The 19,997-nt window shown below is 38.6% G+C and overlaps 1 protein-coding gene across 2 annotated transcripts in view; it reads right to left on the bottom strand.

Moving 5' to 3' along the window:
* The window catches only part of kcnd2 (potassium voltage-gated channel, Shal-related subfamily, member 2), a 598,262-nt gene that overhangs the window by 484,391 nt on the left and 93,874 nt on the right, over window positions 1–19,997 (bottom strand). The window lies entirely within an intron of this gene.

A 19,997-nucleotide genomic window follows, 5' to 3' on the forward strand; every position in this document is an offset into this window, starting at 1 on the left:
TGCCATTGTTCCAAATAGTATATTTTCTCTAGAGTAGCCTACAATGCCTTTCAACAAGTATTCATAACCTGCAGTTTGTTGCTTGTCGAAGACTACTGTCCTCAAACACATTTGAGTTTTCAATGTATCACTCTTTTCTGCTGTTGAGCTTTTCAATACCAATGACTAATCTCTGAACTTAATCTCTGAACCGAACTAATCTGAGATGCGAATGGTACGGTATTGAGGACAAACAAATGGAATTATTATTATTTATGTTGTAGCTTATAATTGTTTTCTCACCCAAAGCTAATGACAAGTTGACATCTATGGTCCAAACACCCAAAGTGATCACTAAAAAAAAAACAGACTTATCAAGTATAGGTCAGTTCATGGCATTATTCAGTGTTAGGAGTTAGAGTGGCCTGAGAGCAAAACTTGTATCAAAAATGGATGTTGAAGTATTTTTGTGGATTGTACATCAACACAGTCTTAGGTGAGGGTTGCAGGCACAAACAGATTTTCCTGAATTTCTGCTTCACTAAATGTTTAACTGGCTTCTGCATAAAATGTACAGTTACATGTGGGCATTCAGGAGGCAGCACCAGATGAAAGCCTCATGTACAGGAACTGCTCACACATTCGGTTTAATATATCACTTGGTTGAACATGCTTATAATAGTTGGAAGACAGAAGACATCTTCTTTTTTGTAAAAAGTTCTGAAGCTGGACAATGGAAAGAGAAGATTTGGAAGTTATTACTATACTTCAGAGAAGCACTTTATGGAAGTCCTCTAAAGCATGTATCTTCTGGCAATAAAAATAATAGTAACAATATTAATCATCAGGGGCCTCATGCATAATGCCGTGCGTAGAATTCGCACTATAACATGACGTAAGCACAAAAGCCGAAATGTGCTTACACATCGAAAAATCCAGATGCAGGAATCTGTGCGTTCGCCAACTTCCGTGTTCTTCCGCTACATAAATCCCAGTCAGCGTGAAAAGTAACGCTCGTGCACCGCCGTGCTGTCCCGCCCCAACTCCTCCCAGAATTACGCCTCTTTGAATATGCAAATCAATATAAATCGCCCTTAAGCTCAGCCTTCTGTGAAAAGACAATGGGAAAAGCACGGGGGAAAATATAAGAATTTCAGCGAATACCAAGTGGAGGCAAAGGAAAAACATACTATTTGTTGATTTAAACAGTGGAATAAACAACAAAAGGAAGTTGATCGAGTGACATAGAAACTCGAAAGCTCAAGTTCACAAAGTCGCAAAGTGCCAAAATAAAAAAGAAGTCACATATCAAAGTCGCCATGAAAAGGCGAGTTGTAGCCCACCATCTGAGTGTCATATGAAAGCTCATTAGGGTACAGACAAAAAAATAGGCACACAGTGGAGAAAAAAAGCACAAAATGTCAACTTAAATCTAGAAATTTCCACTTTAATCATGTAGTTTATTTTGTCATTAAAATAGAACATCATAAACTTCACCTTTAAATCATTTAATTTACTAGTTTCTCAAATCCCATCGTAACTAAAGTAGCATGTTAAATGCTTTGTTTTGTGTTTGATCTTCAATGTGCTCTATGTGTGTGAATCAATACGTGCTTCCATTTCTTTCTCTTTCTCCGACAGGACACAGAATCCATTACATTCGTGATATTACAGCTCTCTGAATAATTAAAATACTGAGATGTATACGTGATATCATTTTCATGATGATTGTAATGAAAGCATGTTATTAAACATGGGAACACGATGGCACAGTGATTGTTCATGTCTCACACAAGAGGCTGCTGCGCCATGCGCGACCTTTGATGAAATAATTTATTGTTGCAGTACTGTCTCTTTTAAACGTACTAACCTGTAGTACTAGGGTGTTGTACCGCGTTAGCCATTATGAATGTAGAGAAAAGCCAAGCAAAATGATACCTTTTATTGGTTAACTAAAAAGATTACAATATGCAAGCTTTCGCGGCAACTCAGGCCCCTTCTTCATCTTGCCTGAAGAAGGGGACTGAGTTGCCTCGAAAGCTTGCATACTGTAATCTTTTTAGTTAGCCAATAACAAAAATACTAACCTCAAATTCCTGTCGTTACTTTTCTTTCCCCAAATACCCAATCGAAACACAATCAGCTCTGTAATATACGTTAAGCCATCTGTAAGCTTACGACGACGATTTTTCGAAACTTTTAAGGAACATTGAAATATCTTCATAGTACATGTTTAATTATTCTACCCTTCCAGTGTCGCGCCAGCCTCAGCAAATATACAGCGCGAGGCAGGAACAATACGTGAACTTGATAGCGCTGCGGCACCGTGTCCTCACATGTTTAATTATTAACAATACAGATTATTTAAATGATGTTAAAGTTTTATCTGTATAATATAATCAACATATTTTGCTGCATTTCATCTTAAAAATGATATCGTTATCATATGTAAATACGCGCTTTATAAAGTGGTGCAAGTTGTGCAATATTATAACTGTAGTGCAAGTTTACAGTGGGGTAATTGTACTTATAAGTACAAACAGTTCTACAAGGAGCAATTGATTGAGTGCGTTTATAGTTCTTGGGATGAAACTGTTTCTGAACCGTGAGGTCCGCACAGGAAAGGCTTTGAAACGTTTTGCCGTGGCTGAGCCAACATGTGCTTGATGCTGTATACCGATAATTCTCTTTCCGATCAGCTGCTGCGGTGATTCCCCACTCTGATACAGTGATAAAAATACTCTGAGTGGTGCAGTGAGAGTAATATGGAAAAAGATGATCCGCTGTGGCAACCCCTAACGGGAGCAGCTAACGCTAAAGCAGTTATGGTAGTTGGAATACTATGGCTATTCCCTGGACCATTATATTGTTACAGGTTAATTACAATCAGTTGCATTATACTAATAAACAATATGCGGTTAATTTCTGTGTATTTATAAAGCCACGTCAGGAAAAGAAAGAATAACCACACAGGAACAGTAGCACTGTTTTGATGCTGGGTGCTGCCAGTCTGCAAAACCGAGCGGAGAACTTGCGTACCACAGGGTTTGAACGTGGAAATGTTCTTAGGCAACATTTCTGAGCGTATGCACCATTTATACATGAGGTCCCAGAACTTTTTTTCTAGGAGTAAAGGAATACTTCTAGTTGCAATCCTGAATTTTCTTGGATTTAATTTAGAGGCTGAAATTTCTGGAACATGACAGACAAATTAATGCAGAAGTATAATTTATTTCTACAGCACACATTCATACATCCATCCATCCATTATCCACCCCAGTATATCATAACTACAGGGTCACGGGGGTCTCCTGGAGCCAATCCCAGCCAACACAGGGCGCAAGGCAGGAAACAAACCCTGGGCAGGGTACACTTTAATAGATGAAAGTGCTTTATAAATGTTAAAGAAATAGTAAGAAGAAAGACGGATATTAGGTAAGAACAATAACGAATAAGTAACAAAAAATCAATATGTGCCTACATAGCACAGATATATGTTTAGTAGCAAAATAGTGCCTTTAGATGTGATATCGTATTATAAGTCTCTAAAGGTCAGATGGTAGCAAGAACAAAAAAAAACTCTGAAATATCTTATTACAGTTTACATAATCAGAACACTTGTCTAAGCACTAGGAAGTGTTGAATAAATGCTATACAGCCTCATATTCCACCAATGAGTGAGATATTGAATCCAATCTGTAACTCAAAGATACCTAATAATCATTTGTACCTAACATTTCAAAACATAATCAACCAGAACGAGCAGTTTAAAACAGTATGCACTGTACCTCAATCAGACTCTGACTAGAATATTCACATAAAAAGCACTAGAAAATGAAGAGTATAAAAAATCAGCAACACTTTACAGTAAAGTCCACTTAGGTGGCTCTAGTACTCAATTAGTGCTACGTAACAAGCTGCAGCACTTTGTTTACTCTTAAGAAGACTTGCAAAGCACGAATAAAGGTTCTAAATAGGGGCTAGTTAGCATGTATCTAAAAGTCACATACTACTATATAGGAAGACTTTAACAAAGGCTTTGTATTATGTAGAAATAATTAATAGGTGCTCTTTAGCATTCCATTAAACCCCCCATTCTAAAGTGTTAATAAATAAGCTGGTGACTGTAATTATATATATAAGGGGGAGATTACACTGAAGGTATTCTTGACTGCATTTATTAACTGAACAGTCCCCAGATGGTGGGAAATCTATATTAAAATCAGCTGAAAACGGGACCATGGTCTCTGTTGAATGATAATAGAACACAAACCACCCACAACTAGATTTCTAATAAAAGTCACATTCTCATTAGTAGCGCACTTTATACAGTATGTTGAGAATAATGGTCACTGCACAAGTCACGTAATATGCTCTAGGGTATCTGTTCTAAATAGCTGACATGTTATCAGGTACTCATTTGCCTATTTTAGTAATAAAGCCATGCAAAGTCCTAATAATTTGTAAACAGGGCATTGACAAAACAAGTCCTCGAACCAATTCAATAGTAAAGACATCAACAAGGAATGGGTGGTCTTATGTGTGAGACATTCTGGAAAGACTGCAGGCAGGGGAACCACCACTGGATGTCCTAGAATAGGACAAAAGTATTAGTCCATACAGTATGTTAAAAGGAAAGCATGACCCTCCAAGGTTTAGCAATGGCTCATGCATAAAGGAATCCTTAGCTTTATAAACCTGGAACAAAAACTGAGCTTCCTGTGACACTGGAAGTCATTTTGGAGTATGGTTAGACTACAGAACACCACCCAGGTTACCTTGAATTTATAAGAATGATGTTTGGCAAGAGCCTGAACAGTGGAAGGAAGACTGGCAAGAGTCAGACAGAGGGAGGAGAGAAAAAAGAAGCTTTTTGGTAATAGCTGCTTGATATAGGTAAGTGGGGAGGTGCACATGGATATGTATAGGTTATTAGTAAAGGGCTTGAACCGTTTCTAGGAAGGCCCAGAGGAGTACTGTGGGATTGTTGTGTTGCCTCGGTTACTTTGTACTATCTTTACAAATTTGTTTAACTCTCCATTATAATTATAATTCACTTTATACAAAAATCTTTATAAATAAATACTTTGTTCTCTTTGGCATCATTTCAGGTTTAGTGTAGGTACCAAAATGTGCCGCCTATCTTTAAAAGCAGCCACTTTTTAATTGTGTGCAACAGCTAAAACCCACAGATGGCAGTTTAGAATTCATGTAACCTTGTACTGAAGAAACAATCGTGTAGTTCTCTGACTCTCTCTTGCATTTTAAAACTCTGTAACATACAGTGTAAAGCCTATATTATGTGACAATGTCACAAAATGGTTAAAACTCCAGCCATCGGTATCCTGGGTTAAAACTCCATGCTCAGTTCTTGTTTGTATGGAATTCTTCCCATGTCTTCTTGAGTTTTCCTCTGATTTTTCTACCACATTCCTAGTGATGTCCGTGATGGATTAATTAGTAACTCCTGGACCTGTGTTAAGTGTTTCCTGACTTGTATTTGATGCTGCCAGACCCCTGAACAGGATTAGGTAGGTTTGTCATGTTATGTTACATTATACTAATAATGATATGTAGGACTACTTTTAAAGAAACGTGAAAACGTACAGACTTTTAATGGCTGAACATATGTCTCATCAGTACTAGTTTTGCTTACTCTGAAGGAGACATCAAAGCACAACTGGTATTGAATATTTACAATCAGACTTGCTGTTGTTTTACTGCTGAACTGCATGAAGAGCTGCAATATCATGTGGACTAAAATATGGGTAAGTTTTTCAGTATTAGAAGTACACTCTCTGTGTAATATTAATAACCCTTCTCAATTAGCTCCAAAGCTACTAATACCTTTAATCCATGTGCATAATGATTTCAGACGCTCTCCCGGGTTACTGAAGCTTTATAGGATTTTCAACAAAGGAAAGCAATTAGAAGTATTTAAGAGCTGGCTATATATGCTCTACAACAGGGGTGGGCACTTTTGGCAATTGATCTTGAAAACTTTACATATTTTTTAATTAGGAGCCACACAGGCAAATATTTCAAGTTTAACATGTCTGGAAATATATATTGATATGGGGTATACGGTCACTGACGCATACTTTACATGTAGCTTTGTATTTCTTTGCTGAATATTTAGCTCAAGGGTAAATTATGAAAAAGTACTTTTAATATTTGAATTATACAATTAGACCTGGTAAACACAATGTCAGAAGTATATACAGTCATTTAAAATCAAAATAAAACAGTGTCAGAAGGATGTACAGTTATTTAAAATTTAAATAAATAAAAAATAAATACATTTATGAGAAATAGTTAAAACTTCTCTAAAATCAGGAATGTATTAACATTGTCTTCCCTTAATCAAATCATTGGAATACTGAGTAACTGCTTCATATTAAATCTTTATTTTTCTGTCTCTAGATGGTGTGGGGAGTGACCAATCTGATTTGATGTATTATTGTATATCTTATTAATTTGTAATTTATTTGCTATAAAGAAATCATTAAAATCAATAAAATTAACTTACATTTAAATATGAAGTCTTACCATAAAATTCAATATTTTGGTTTTCATTTCTTTCACTTAATACCCCCCACAGATGACTTTCGTGACCAAGTGTGTACATTTGTAACTATGTATTATGTAGCTAATGTTTTCTTTATTCTCGTGTTTTTTTCTATTACCTGAGTAAACTTTTTAACCTTTCTTACTCTAATTGAAAAGATAAGTGGAGGCTAATGTTATTTGTATGCTACGCAAACACAAATCCTGGTCTCCTTACTGTCTGTAGACAACTTGTGTTCAGTTTGTCTGTTCTCCTCATGTCCGTGTAGGTTTTCTGAAGGTGCTCTGGTTTCCATCTATAATCCAACAATATGCAGCTTGTGGCTGATTGTTGTCCACAGTCTGGTCTAAAGTGAGAGAATATGGGTGGAGTGTGTAGGTATGATTTGCAATGCAAATGGCATGCTGCTCACGGCTGTTTTTTGCTTTGCACATTAGGCTGCCAGGATATGTTCTGCTCCCTGCATCACCATAATAAAATAAGCAGCTCTGAAAAGAAATTTGGCACACACCTGTACATGGAGAGTTTTTTACCAGTGTCCACTGTGAAGGCACAGGGGAAGAAGGGAGAAAAAAATTATTGAGTCTCTAACAGGCTTTGAATTCTCGTTCCAGGGCTGAATAAGACGACGACTGGTGATAATTTGACCCATTACTTAATTCTGAGCCTCATATTATGTTCCTCAGCAAAACTGCATTCTTTCACCTCCATAACATTGTTTGTCTCCACGGATTTCTCACTAATAATGGTGCACAAACTTTGGTTCATGCTTTCATTATGTTGCATATTAGTTATTGTAATGTTCACTGCATTGGTCTTCCTGCAAATTCTTTACAGAAGTTACAGAATATTCTAAAGATAGAGTTTTTAACCTATATGAAGCATTCTGCTCAGATCAACTCCATTCTCTTTCAGCTCCATTGGTTACCAGTTCAGTAATGTATCCAGGTCAAAATGTTGCTTCTCACTTTCAAAATGCTGCATGACCTTGTTCCTCTTTACCTTAGCAAACTCTTGGTCAATTACTCCCCTTCTTACTCCCTCAGGTCTTCTAGTCATTATCTACTTGCTGTCCCATGCAACAAGACTTTTCACCATTGGAGTCCTTCAGTGCCACGGCCACTAAACTAAATTATCTTCCCCGATCTCTCTGTGACTGTTCTTCCTTCCCTTTTCCTTCACATCTGATTCAAAGACTTTTCTCCTCAGTAAACATTTTTCTTTTAGAATATAAGAACAAAAAAATGTGTTAAGAGGCACTATATAAATATGACTTCTTCTTATTAAGAAAATATATGTCACTTCTGCCTGGCTGCTAGTCCTGACCCTTCTCACCCACCATGATTAAAGAATGTTGTGGTCCAGAAGTGGGTCGTCAGTGAACAATAACTTCATTAGAGAAAATATTCTGAAGCGGAGCAGTCAAACTGTTGCAATAGCCAGTGAACCTTGTTTTATTTATTTTTCTTTTCTCTCTTGCAATTAAATGTGGACTGCTCTTGGAATCACAATGTATTTTTGTACTTTTCTGTTTTACAGAGTGCATATGTAAATGTTCCATAGGACACTGGCAGATGATATACGTAGTAATTTTATCATACCAGATTATGATTGTAGAAATTTTAGCTTTTTCTATTGTCACTGCTAACATGTTTTATTCATTTTAAAATACAGAATGTTTACTAGCAAATGTTTAAAAGTCTCTTTCTAAATTTTTGCTGCATGTTTCAATATCTTTTATTTTATACATATATCTTATATTTTTAAAAAATATTGTGGCGACCACCCTGGTGGTTTTGGGGACCATGGGAACAGAGCTTGAAGCTCAAAGCTATAGGGGCCCGTGGTCACCGCCAGGGGGCGCCCCAATGCCTGAGGAGCCCTGGCCCTCAGCACTTCCACCACACCCAGAAGTGCTGGGGGGAAGAAGACCAGGGACACCCGGAGTGCTTCTGGGTGCACGGCTGGCACTTCCGTCACACTTGGGAGTGCCGGTTGAAGCTAATTGGGAGGCACCTGGAGCATGTCCCAGTGTGTATAAAAGGGGCCACCTCCCTCTATTCAATGGCTTGAGTCGGGAGGAAGCTAGATGGAGCTTGGGAGGAAAGGAGAGGAGTGGAGGCAGCCTGAAGAAAGAGAAGCATTGGAAGGGCCTGGACTTTGGGAAAGTACTGGGGTTGTATGTGGCACTTTACTATTGTAAATATGAACGATGTAAATAAACATGTGATGAGCCATCGGTGTCCGCCTGTCTTTGTCAGGGCCAGTCTCCAAAATGGCATCCCAGATGGGACTCTCTGCCAGTTACAAGACAGGGACCTGTCACAAATAAGTTTTTGGACGGCCCGGCACAGCAGGGGAGCCCACACACGAGCCGTGGGAGCAGCACGCACACAACCCCGCAAGACAGACTCGCCCCATGGACCGCCACCGGACCACAGAATGGCCATTCCCATCTCATGTGGGAAGACAATGACAAGCGTAGCTGGAGTGCAGTGTGCTCCTACGAGCGCACCACCACTGAAGGTGCCCGGGACAGCATCACATCTAGTCAGGCCACGCAGAGGACATTTCCTCGGACAGACAGGATCCAGGAGGTAAGTTCTTTGCCCACCGGCAGCCGGTCCTGCGGCATATTTTGTATGTTGCAGGCAGGGGCTGCCCAGATCTGCGTCGGTGCCAGACGCTTGCCGATCTGTGGGGCTTCATCGACGCGGCTGTAGCATGGAGAGCTGCCAAGGAGGAGATGTTGCAGCACAAAAAGCCGCAGCAGTTGCAGAGCTGCCCAGAGGCACACCACACCAGAAGGAGGGGAAGCAAGATGGCTGCGGACTGGACGCTCCTCCCCGAGACAGGCAAGGGATTGGACGGTATGTCTTGCGTGCCCGCCGATGATTGGATAGAGGCGGGACCAAGGAATGTCCATCCCGAGCCAGGGAAGGACCTGATTGGGCTGGAGGAGAGGCCCCACAGGAAACAGCCGGCGTGAGAGATTGATCAACAGGTAAGTCCACCGTCGACTGACTGTCTGTGCTTGCCAGCAGCTCTGTGCGAGCTGGGAGACGCCTTCAACCTGCAGAGTCCCTAATGCAGATGTTACATGCCCTCCAAGAGGAATTGGAGAAGCTGGAGAGGAAGACAGTCGTGTCCGTGACGACGCTGCGACAGTGTGCAGATCGCCGTGACATTGGATCCTCCTGCCAGAACGGCACAGCAGAGCAGGTGAGTGGAAATCGCCCTGAAAAGGATAAGGGAGACCCCACCGAAAAGAACTGTGACGTAAATGAATGGATTCAAGTAGGTGGGGCTCCAACAGTGGACGCGGCGGTGAGGTGAGAGAGCGAGAGGGCAGGCAGGACGGCGGCTGATGAGTGCCGCGGGTCCTAGCGCCCTACGCCCAGAGCAAGCGATGGTCTCACGCCGCTCCAAAGGGACGTAGATGGGACAGGGTCTATACCTTTCCCATAGGGGGACCCAAGCCGTCATGGCATCCCAGAGAATAAGAAGAAATAGAGGGAAAAGAGCCAGTTCTTCCGATAGGAAAGGACGTGTTGCTGGGAGCTCACATCCAGAGAAGAGCCGCCCTGTGCGGAGGCAGAGGGAAACTCCACATCCGGCTGATGTGACAGGGGCACATGCGGTCTCGTCAGATGTCCCAACATGGGGGGCACGGAGGTCTCGGAAGGGGGGCGAAGTGGCAAGTGCCAGGGTGCCGGTCAGAGGGGGGAGCTTTGCTTGTCTATGAGACAAAGCGATGCTGAATGAGGGCGTCAGTGCAACGTCTCTGCCCCTTGTTCCAACTTGTGTTTTGTAAGACCGGGCCCTGAAGAGGAATGTTTTGCTGGCAGAAGCTAATCGGGAGGCACCTGGAGCAAGTCCGGGTGTGTATAAAAGGGGCCGCTTCCCTCCATTCGATGGCTGTAGTCGGGAGAGTAGAAGGACAGAACTCGGAGGACAGGAGTGGAGGCAGACCTGAAGAAGGCAGTGTGAGAAAGCCCTGGACTTTGTGGGAGTTTAGGGCTGTGTGTGCACCTTGTAAATAGTAATATATTGTAAATAAACATGCGTTGGGTGATTTAAAACCATGTCTGCCTGTCTGTGTCTGGGCCGAGCTCCACAATACATACAGCATAAATCATACCCTACATTTTAGCATTAGATGAATAATTTCAATTGACCATATTTCTGTAAAAACCTTTAAGCTTTTCTTATTTATTTATTTTTATAAATAAATATTTTTCTTGATTCTCCTTATCATCTCATTATTTTTTGAAACATGTCTTTTATATTTTTCTTACATCATTTTTGTCTTGTCTTTGTCTTTCTATAACTTAACTTTTTTCATGTCTTCATTTTCTGCACTTGTCCAGTGTTCTTGCAGTGCACATTTAATGTCAACAGTCTTTTATCTATTTCCCAACTAGCCCTGTGTCCCACTCAAAAATCTGCCAACTCAATAGAAAGATGCCCTTGTATTTCCTATTGTTTGCAAATTCATTCAATTTTTCTACTTCATTACTCTCATTGTTTTTTTCCCTTTTATTCACCATTTCCTTTTTTTGTGCAGTGTGAAGTCAATTTTTACTGAATATGGTCGATTAGCTTGACAATGTGAACCCAGCTGAATTTGGGTAAGCAGATTATAAACTGAAGCACAATATGCTTGTGGTTTATGGTTCTTCACCCTAACGTTATTCTCAGTAGTTCTTATTAAAAATGCATTCTGCTGTTAATCATAATTTTTCTTATTGTTTGCCACTAAGTGCAGTGTTTTGTAAAGCCTGTTATTATATTTCCCACTGAGTTTGATACTGTAATGAAACATAAATTCAAAAAGTTCACCAAGTAATTTAAATGAAATAATTCGCCTTATGGTTATTTCAATTGCTGTTTCTGCACAACTAAACAGTTTTGCTTTTTGTATGCCTATTGTTATAAAATAAGTGGTCAGTTTGCTGCTTCCACCTACCCATCCCATATACTGTAAGAGATTGCTCAATCAGTGCAAATAACTCTGTATAAAAAATAAAGTAATTGTTTTCCAATGCACTGTGTGTCTATGCTTTTGTTTAATAGTTTAATAGAACTAGCAGTAGGGCGGCACGGTGGCGCAGTGGTAGCGCTGCTGCCTCGCAGTTAGGAGACCCGGGTTCGCTTCCGGGTCCTCCCTGCGTGGAGTTTGCATGTTCTCCCCGTGTCTGCGTGGGTTTCCTCCCACAATCCAAAGACATGCATGTTAGGTGGATTGGTGATTCTAAATTGGCCCTAGGGTGTGAGGGTGTGTTTGTGTGTGTCCTGTGGTGGGTTGGCACCCTGCCCAGGATTGGTTCCTGCCTTGTGCCGTGTGTTGGCTAGGATTGGCTCCAGCAGACCCCCGTGACCCTATTTGGATTCAGTGGGTTAGACAATGGATGGATGGAACTAGCAGTAACCCTTATGGAGGTTTAAAACAGTAATGCACTAGGGTTTTTAGAAGTAAGCCATCAATGGCATGAAGCGGACAGTGGCACTATCTGCAGAACTGACCACTAATTAAGGGTCAAATTCATGGAAGAAGAAACATTTAATGAGTAATAGCATTAATTCCATTTGCTAACAGCAGAGTACAGTAGTGGTTCCAGTCCATCTGATAAAGGACGAGAAGATATGGTCATAGTGGCCAAAGAAACATGAGCCCTCAAAGATTGAAAAGATATTGTCCAGTCTGGTGAGGCCTAGATTCTGCTAAATCACTTTTAAGGTGTGACCAGGAAATGCTGAAAATTCAACATGTTCATGAATCAACAGTGTATTGTATACTGATTTCAGCGATCTCATGGCATTGTCCTTTGATGTCAAAAGGACAGCACTTGAAACCACTATTATTTTAAGGATCACTGATGATCAGCTATATCTCTTCCTGGAAACAGATTCAAGGTCCCATGTCAGAGCAGTATTCACAGTAAAAAGATTTTAATTAAAATTAAAAATTTGTAGAATAAGTTGGAAAGAGCAATTCGGAGGACAGTTTGCTAATTCGAAACAAAAATCTACACACACTGTAGTCAACATTGGCCAGCGTTGGAGTCCTACAGGCCTTCTAACATTTAGTTAATTAGGTGAAGTTCAAATTGTATTACTTTTCACTCATGACTTAATTTAAACTATTGAGGTCCATATTTTTGTTATTTATTATGTTGAAGCTTGCCTTAATACACTCATCGCCTATGTGGTGTTTTCAAAAATAAACCTAGGAAGCATTTACAGTGATTTAGATTGCCTCTTATTAGTTGAACTGCAGAAGAAAATTTCCTCATACTAGGTGTGAAATTGAATTGGAGATGTCAGACTCTACCCTGCTTATGGACATGACAAAAGAAACTTCTGCTATAAAATATTGCAAAAATAACTGCAGAAACTGATAAGCTTAGAAGAAAAATAAACAACAATCAGTGCTCTGTTGTGGAATTCAGGTGATTTTATTTTTGAAAATGATTGAATTTCACACTGGTTGGTTTTGTGGGCTCCAATTGAAGGTGCAGTTGATAAAATGTTTATTGGAATATGTTATTCTGACTGGTAATAGAATTTAAGCCAAATGGATTTTGCCTAAAATGTAACTTCAAAAGATATATGCCAAGCAAATCCTATAGGAATTTATATCTTTAGAAGAAATGCCATTTCAGGTATTTTGACAAATCCTAATTTACCTAGACATATATCAAAAGCCTAAGCAACCACAAGAGAGCAGATGACATTAAAACTATAGCTGAACTGACCAAGGACAAAGTTTCAAAGTGATGCCTGTCCAAACCCCAATAGACCATAACAACTTGCAAGTCTCACTTTGGTCTCTCAAAATGCACCAATCTGATATATAAACTCCCCACTGTTTCTAAGACAACAGTCAGATAAACACTGATAGAAAAGAAAGCTACATTTTGCAGAGCTCAGATCACAATAAAACGCCAGCAAGTTTATAGCAATCAAAAGCATCTCACACTAAATGCCTTCATAATAACAGGGTAAAAGCAGCCAACCAGTTAGCAATAAAGTCTTAAATCACACAGCTAGACAACATATAGCAGAGTGTCGTACTTGACAAAACATTTTTGCAAGAGTATTGCCCAGAGGATTCCTCCAATGTCAAACATGTTGTAATATCAACCAAAGTGCGGATCATTAAAATCAAGAAGTGGGTAGATACGTTTCAGCCTCTGGCCATTAATTTGATTATAATTTATCCACTACACTGAACTAAGAACCATGCACATCAAACCACCATCTTTGTTACATATCCTGTGGATGTATATATCAGTCCTAACAATATTCAGAATATCATTTTTGGGTATTTGTTGTGATTGCTTTAATGGCTCGGAATTTAATCAATTAATTTAAAATTTCAAGAAAATTTCACAAACATTCTGTCAAAATGCTGCATCCAGTTACTAACTGACATGTCCTTGAATCATATGATTAAACTTACTGACATGGTATTTCTTCAGCAACAAGAGGATTTCCAGAGATCTTCTGAAGGCGGGTTATAGAGCAATATCAAAGGAATTTAAAGACAGTATTTACACAAAAAAATAGGTTATCTACAGACTACATTTATTTTTGTTTTCACCGGGACAAAGCTGGAACCACTATAAGGATTATTCTTTTTGATTTCTCCAGTGCCTTCAATACAGTCCAGTGGTCAGAGATATGCATGTAATATGCATGTGATGCGTAATGTATATAATTCTAGAAAAGACCACAGAAGCAATAGCACTGATTTGATTCTGGCTGCAGAAAAGTGTGTACACATGTTGTGAGGTTGCCGTGAAAATGTGCATGGCTTTATGCCAACTTCAGTTTTTATACATCTCGAAGTGAACATGGAAATGGGCATATACAACATTTTTGTGTACGCACCATTTATACAAGGGATGTTCAAAAGTTTCTGCTCTTTTTAAACAAAAACAAATTACACCACTTTTCTACATAGTCACCTTCATTTGCGATGCACTTTTCCCAGCATTGTACCAATCTTTTAATGCCCAATTATTGCTCCTCCTGCTTTCACCGTTTCTAACCAAAATATAAAAGTGCTGAAACCTTTTGAACATCCCTCATACATGAGGGCCCAGAACTGTGTTTCTGATGTGGATGTGATCAATGCTGGAGCACCACAAGGAACAGTCCTGTCACCTTTTCTCTTCACTCTGTACACCTCAGACTATAAATATATCACCAGGTCATATCACTTGCAGAAATATTCTGATGATTCTGCACTTTTGGAGTGTATTGATAAGAGGTATGAGACAGGGTATATGAGTCAGGTGGAGAAATTTGTTAACAAATTTCACATCAGCAAAACCGCAAACTGGTTATTGACTTTTGCCATACCAAGGAAACCTGTACACCCAGTCACAATTCAGGGAGTGAATATACAGGTGGTAGCCTCCTACAAGTACTTGGGGGTCCACATCAATGATATGTTGGACTGTTCTCATAACAAAGGAGGATATTTATAGGAAAGATCAGAACAGAGTCTTTTTTCTTAAGAAAACTGTTCTCTTCAGTCCATACTGTGATGGCCAGTGTAATTTCTACGCTGTGGTGTGCTGGTAACATCACTTCAAGAGAGGTCAACCAAGTCAACAAATCAGTTAAAAGAGCAGGACTCTGGACCCCTCTGGAGGTAGCAGTGAAGAGAGAGAATGAAAACAAAAAACAGTGCCATTATAAACAATTCTGCACCCCTTCTCTTTGAAACACTAACAGAGGACTTTCAGGCAACAAATCATTCAGCAGAAGTGTGTCAAGAAACACTACTGGGGCTCCTTCAAGTGTTTGTGTGTGTATTATTTAATGAGCTTCTGCAAAAATCCAAATTTACCCCCGAGACCAAATAAAGTTCTAACTAACCATCTACCTCACATCACTGGCAATTTGCCAAGAATGAGCCAACTCATCATATTCAGTTCATGCCAAAACAACATTCAGAATAGTCAACAAGAATGAAAGGTTAAGTAAAAATACATTAAGCAGTCTCTCACCAACTCTAAGGTGACTGAGTCAACTGTCAGAAAAATTTGCCGAAATTCACTACAGCCTTGAATCTGTGTTTTCAATTAAAAAAACACTTAAATATGGATTCACGGACCTTTAAACATTACTTAACTGTGACATATTAAAATGATACAGTATATTTAGAATTGAACAACTTCATGAAGTCAGAGACCTGTGCTGAAGTCCTGGCTTAGTCATTTTGTGCAGTTTGTATTGTACATTCTGCCTTGGGTTACGTATAGCAACTTCCTCTCATAATCCTAAACTGAGCATCTTAGAATTATCGTGAAATCTAACTAAATTCTCATTATTGATTATTTTTTACATTCTGATAAGGTCATCATTAAACCGCTATTTTGAATGGTTGATTTTTGTGGCTGCCACCATTTTGTGCTTGTTTGTCATGGCTGTGGCCATTTTATTTTTAGTCATTTTGCCTGTTTCCAGTAATATGATACAATATTACGAGATGTCTAAGAGGACAGCCTTAATTAAGGGTAACTCAAACAAAATAATGTTAAGACATTTCACTACATACTTTTCTGACTATCTACATCCTTAGTTTGTGTTCTAGTTTTGACATTCAGTTCTGTAATCTTTCTCTTGGTTTTCATAACACTGCCTGCGCTTAGACTGTTGTTTAGCTTTTCCTTCTTGCGGCTTTCATCTCTTAGATATTTTTTGTTTAAAGGAGACACATTTCCCTCGCAAAGTGTCTATAACATCTATGAATGAATGGAGGTGTGGAATCAACTTGTCCTCCAATAGACTAAGATTCCATCCAGAGTTGCTTCTTGCCTTGTGGAAAATTAATAAACATTCTTGGCTATGGCCTAGTCAACATCATCTATTCCTAGTCATTGTTTTGTTTTGACTATTCCCACACTGGAGTTCATCTTTGTCATTATGCATTCAACAAACAATCATCCAGCATGCAATGTGGAAAGACATGAAATCCATAGTTCTGAAAACCTTCATTGAAGAGGTAATTAGAACCAGGTGTGTTTGAATAGTTTGCCGAGCATCAAAATATAATTACAAAAGTAATGAAAACACTTTTTGAAATTTTGTAAATCTGAACTAAGTTTTAGATATAGGGTATGTTATTGAGCTAGATCAACAGCAATCTGTTACTGTATTATTAGTGTCAGAAGAACTATTAAACCATACCCTAATTTCACAGTATATGTCAATGCATTATAAGATACAAATGAAAAAAAAAATCTAGACTTCTCACAATTTACCCAGGAGCTGGTTTTTGAACAAATTCTACAAGCTCTGGTAGGCAGTCCATCCTAGTAGTCTCAAAAGCACTCCATGGGTGAGAAGTCCACAGACCTTATTCATTGTGGTAAACAAAAACGTTTACAAGTTCTTCACAAAGAAACATATTTAGTAAGAATGGACTTCATTCTGTGTTCTCCATTGCTGCACACATTGAGTATACTAAATAGCATTTGAATGAAACATAAGATTCAGGGAGTAACATGAAAATGACAAATTAATAAAATCTGGACTTGCCTGGCAAATCCTAAATTACACCTTTGACCAGAATAAGCACATACTGTACACACGATATGTAATATTGAGGGGGGGAATTTTCTTGGTCCTATTTAGTTGCCTCAAGACATGGATTCTTTAATATCACATAGTCTAATAAAAAATCCATACTACACCAGAGCATCCTGCGTGATAGTTTGAGAATATTTTAAACATAACCAAAGTGTAGATCCAAAACATCTAAGTATATCTACAACAGAACAGTTAAAAATTTTGATTAATCTGTTTAATTACTATATAGGTAATATGATCTATGCGGTGGGTTGGCACCCTGCCTAGGATTGGTTCCTGCCTTGTGCCCTGTGTTGGCTGGGATTGGCTCCAGCAGACCCCCGTGACCCTATTCGGATTCAGCGGGTTAGAAAATGGATGGATGGATAATATGATCTAATGTCTGAAGCAGTGAGCTTTAAGCTACACGATTGCATGCTGACTTTCTATTCCTATTCCTGCTCTACTGCGTAACCCTGAGCAAGTAAATTAACTGCTTGGTTTCCAGTTGTAAAATATCTGTACATAGTTGAGAAGCATCCTAATTTTATAACCTGCAGTGGATAAATGTGTTCAGAAATGTAACACCCAGTTTTAAATCACATTTACTACACTTACAAAACTTTTAAGATAATCTGACAAGAAATAAACAAACTATTCAAATGGAGTGAATGAAAGTACAGTTTACACAAGGTCACCTTTACTGTATGTGCAATCCCTTAAATCTGAAATGCTAAATGAAAGCACACCGTTTTCCACTGAGTTGCTCTTCTTTAAGGCCAAGCACATAAAACCAACATTATAATAAAATTCAAAAACTTTTCTAGTAGACTTCATTCAAGGAAAACTAGTTTTAGAACTTTAATCTCGGACCAGTGGATTCCATTAATCTTTCAGTCTTAAGCTCATGCCATAAAACTGCTGAATGGAGCAAAATAAAAATGCCATATCCCATTGCCTTATACTACATCACTGTAGCCGGATGAACCCAGTGCATCTGATTTAAAAGGAAAACAAGCCGGGGAATTTTATGTAAGGTTAGAAGAAAAAAAAAAATGAGAAAGCAGCAATAAAACAACTTGTGTTCTAAGTCTAGAAATAAGCATGGGAACTGTTTTTGGAAATAAGCTTTAAAATGTGCAGATCAAATTAATTAAAAAAGAATAACACAATTAAATAAAGTAGCACATCTTTATGTTATGAAATATCTGCCAGATGCAGAGCTTGCATTCAGGAGTCCATTTAGGACTTAAAGCAATTAATGCAACAGCCTAATTTTCTCTTTAAAAACCCACAGCTAAAGTTTGCCAAAAGTAAATGGATTGCTTAAGCTGGAATGCTCCAATTTGACAGCAAGCTTTTTTCTACAGTTTATTTTAACATTTTGTATAGCAAGCAACTATGGAGTATCTCGTCCTCCTTAATAAAGCTCTGGCACTTCATTTTACTCAGAGCTACTGTCCAAGCAGTGACTTAATTAATTCTTGACTAGAATGTGATTTTTCTGAGAAGGATCTTAATTAAACATACTCTTATAACTTGCAGATTCAATTGCATTGTTTACGGTTTGTGTGTTATTATTATGGTCCCTCCTTACACTTCCCTGCTTAGTCATCTTCTTTCTTCAGTTTTACAATTTATTGCTTTTCCAAGTCTCACTCTTATAGCATTTATTACTTCAGTCTTGCCAATCAAATCCCTTTTTTACATTTACTTATTTGGCTGACACCTTTACCCAAGGCAGTTTACAACATTTATAATACAATTGGTTACATTTCGTTTGGTGTTCCAATTGGAGAACAAGCAGGTGAAGTGACACTTACTCAGTGTCAGCAGCAGGATTTGAACCCACAGCCACAGGGTTTGAAGTCTAAAGCCTTAATCACTACACCACACTGCCTGAGTTTTTTTTTTTAACTTTACTTTTTTTTTTTTTACATTCAGCATCTCATTTTTCAGTCTGTCTGATCCTATTTGATCAGATTCAATTCTTTCATTTTTTTATATTGTTCTTATCTTATGCAGTTTTTTGTGTTATACAGCAGCCTTCTCATGCATTCCTTCCACCTACATTTAATGTTGTTAGGTCCTTTAGTAACTTCACATTTTTATCTTTGCTGTATTCCTAGTTTTTCAGCTCTTCTGCTGTTTTTTTGTAATTTTCGTTATATCGCTATACACTCAAATCTATTTTGCTAGGTTTCTCTAATGATTTCTGACTTGTGCGTTTTGCTTCCCACCAAAAGCTTTCTCATTTACTTTTCTAAATTCGTTTTTCCGTTGCGATAGCCTTGTCATTTCATTCTACAGCAATCAATATTTTTCTTCTTTTTCTCATCTGTCAATATGTATTTATTTAGCTGGTGCTTTAATTTAATGTACACATAAAAACTGTTATAACTTACACTGTTTCATCAACTTGAGCTCAAGTAGGTTAAGTGATTTCATCAGGGTCACACTGTGCGTGACGGTGTTGGGAACTGAACCTGAAAGATAAGCAACCACTGCCAGATTGCATTCCATCATTTTAGCTTTCTTTCTCCCTCACTTTTATTATTTTGATTTTTATCATCTGCTAGACTCTTAATTTCCCCTAAAGCATTGTATCTAAAAACTTTCTGTTATACTTGCACTTTTTTTTTTTAACTTTCTTCTTTGTTTTATACTGTATACTCAGCATTTTCTTTGAAGCCTCTTTGCTTTCTTTTTTGACACCCTAAATCTATTCTTTTTTCTCCCCCATTTTATTCAGCATTTGTACTGCCTCCTTCATTACAAAGTTGTGATCTGGCTTAATATCTGCTCTCCGGCAAATTACACTTTTGGACAATACTGTATATCCTACATTCGCAGCACTCTCACT

Source organism: Polypterus senegalus, chromosome 8 (assembly GCF_016835505.1).
Source record: "Polypterus senegalus isolate Bchr_013 chromosome 8, ASM1683550v1, whole genome shotgun sequence".
Classification (NCBI taxonomy): Eukaryota; Metazoa; Chordata; class Cladistia; order Polypteriformes; family Polypteridae; genus Polypterus; species Polypterus senegalus.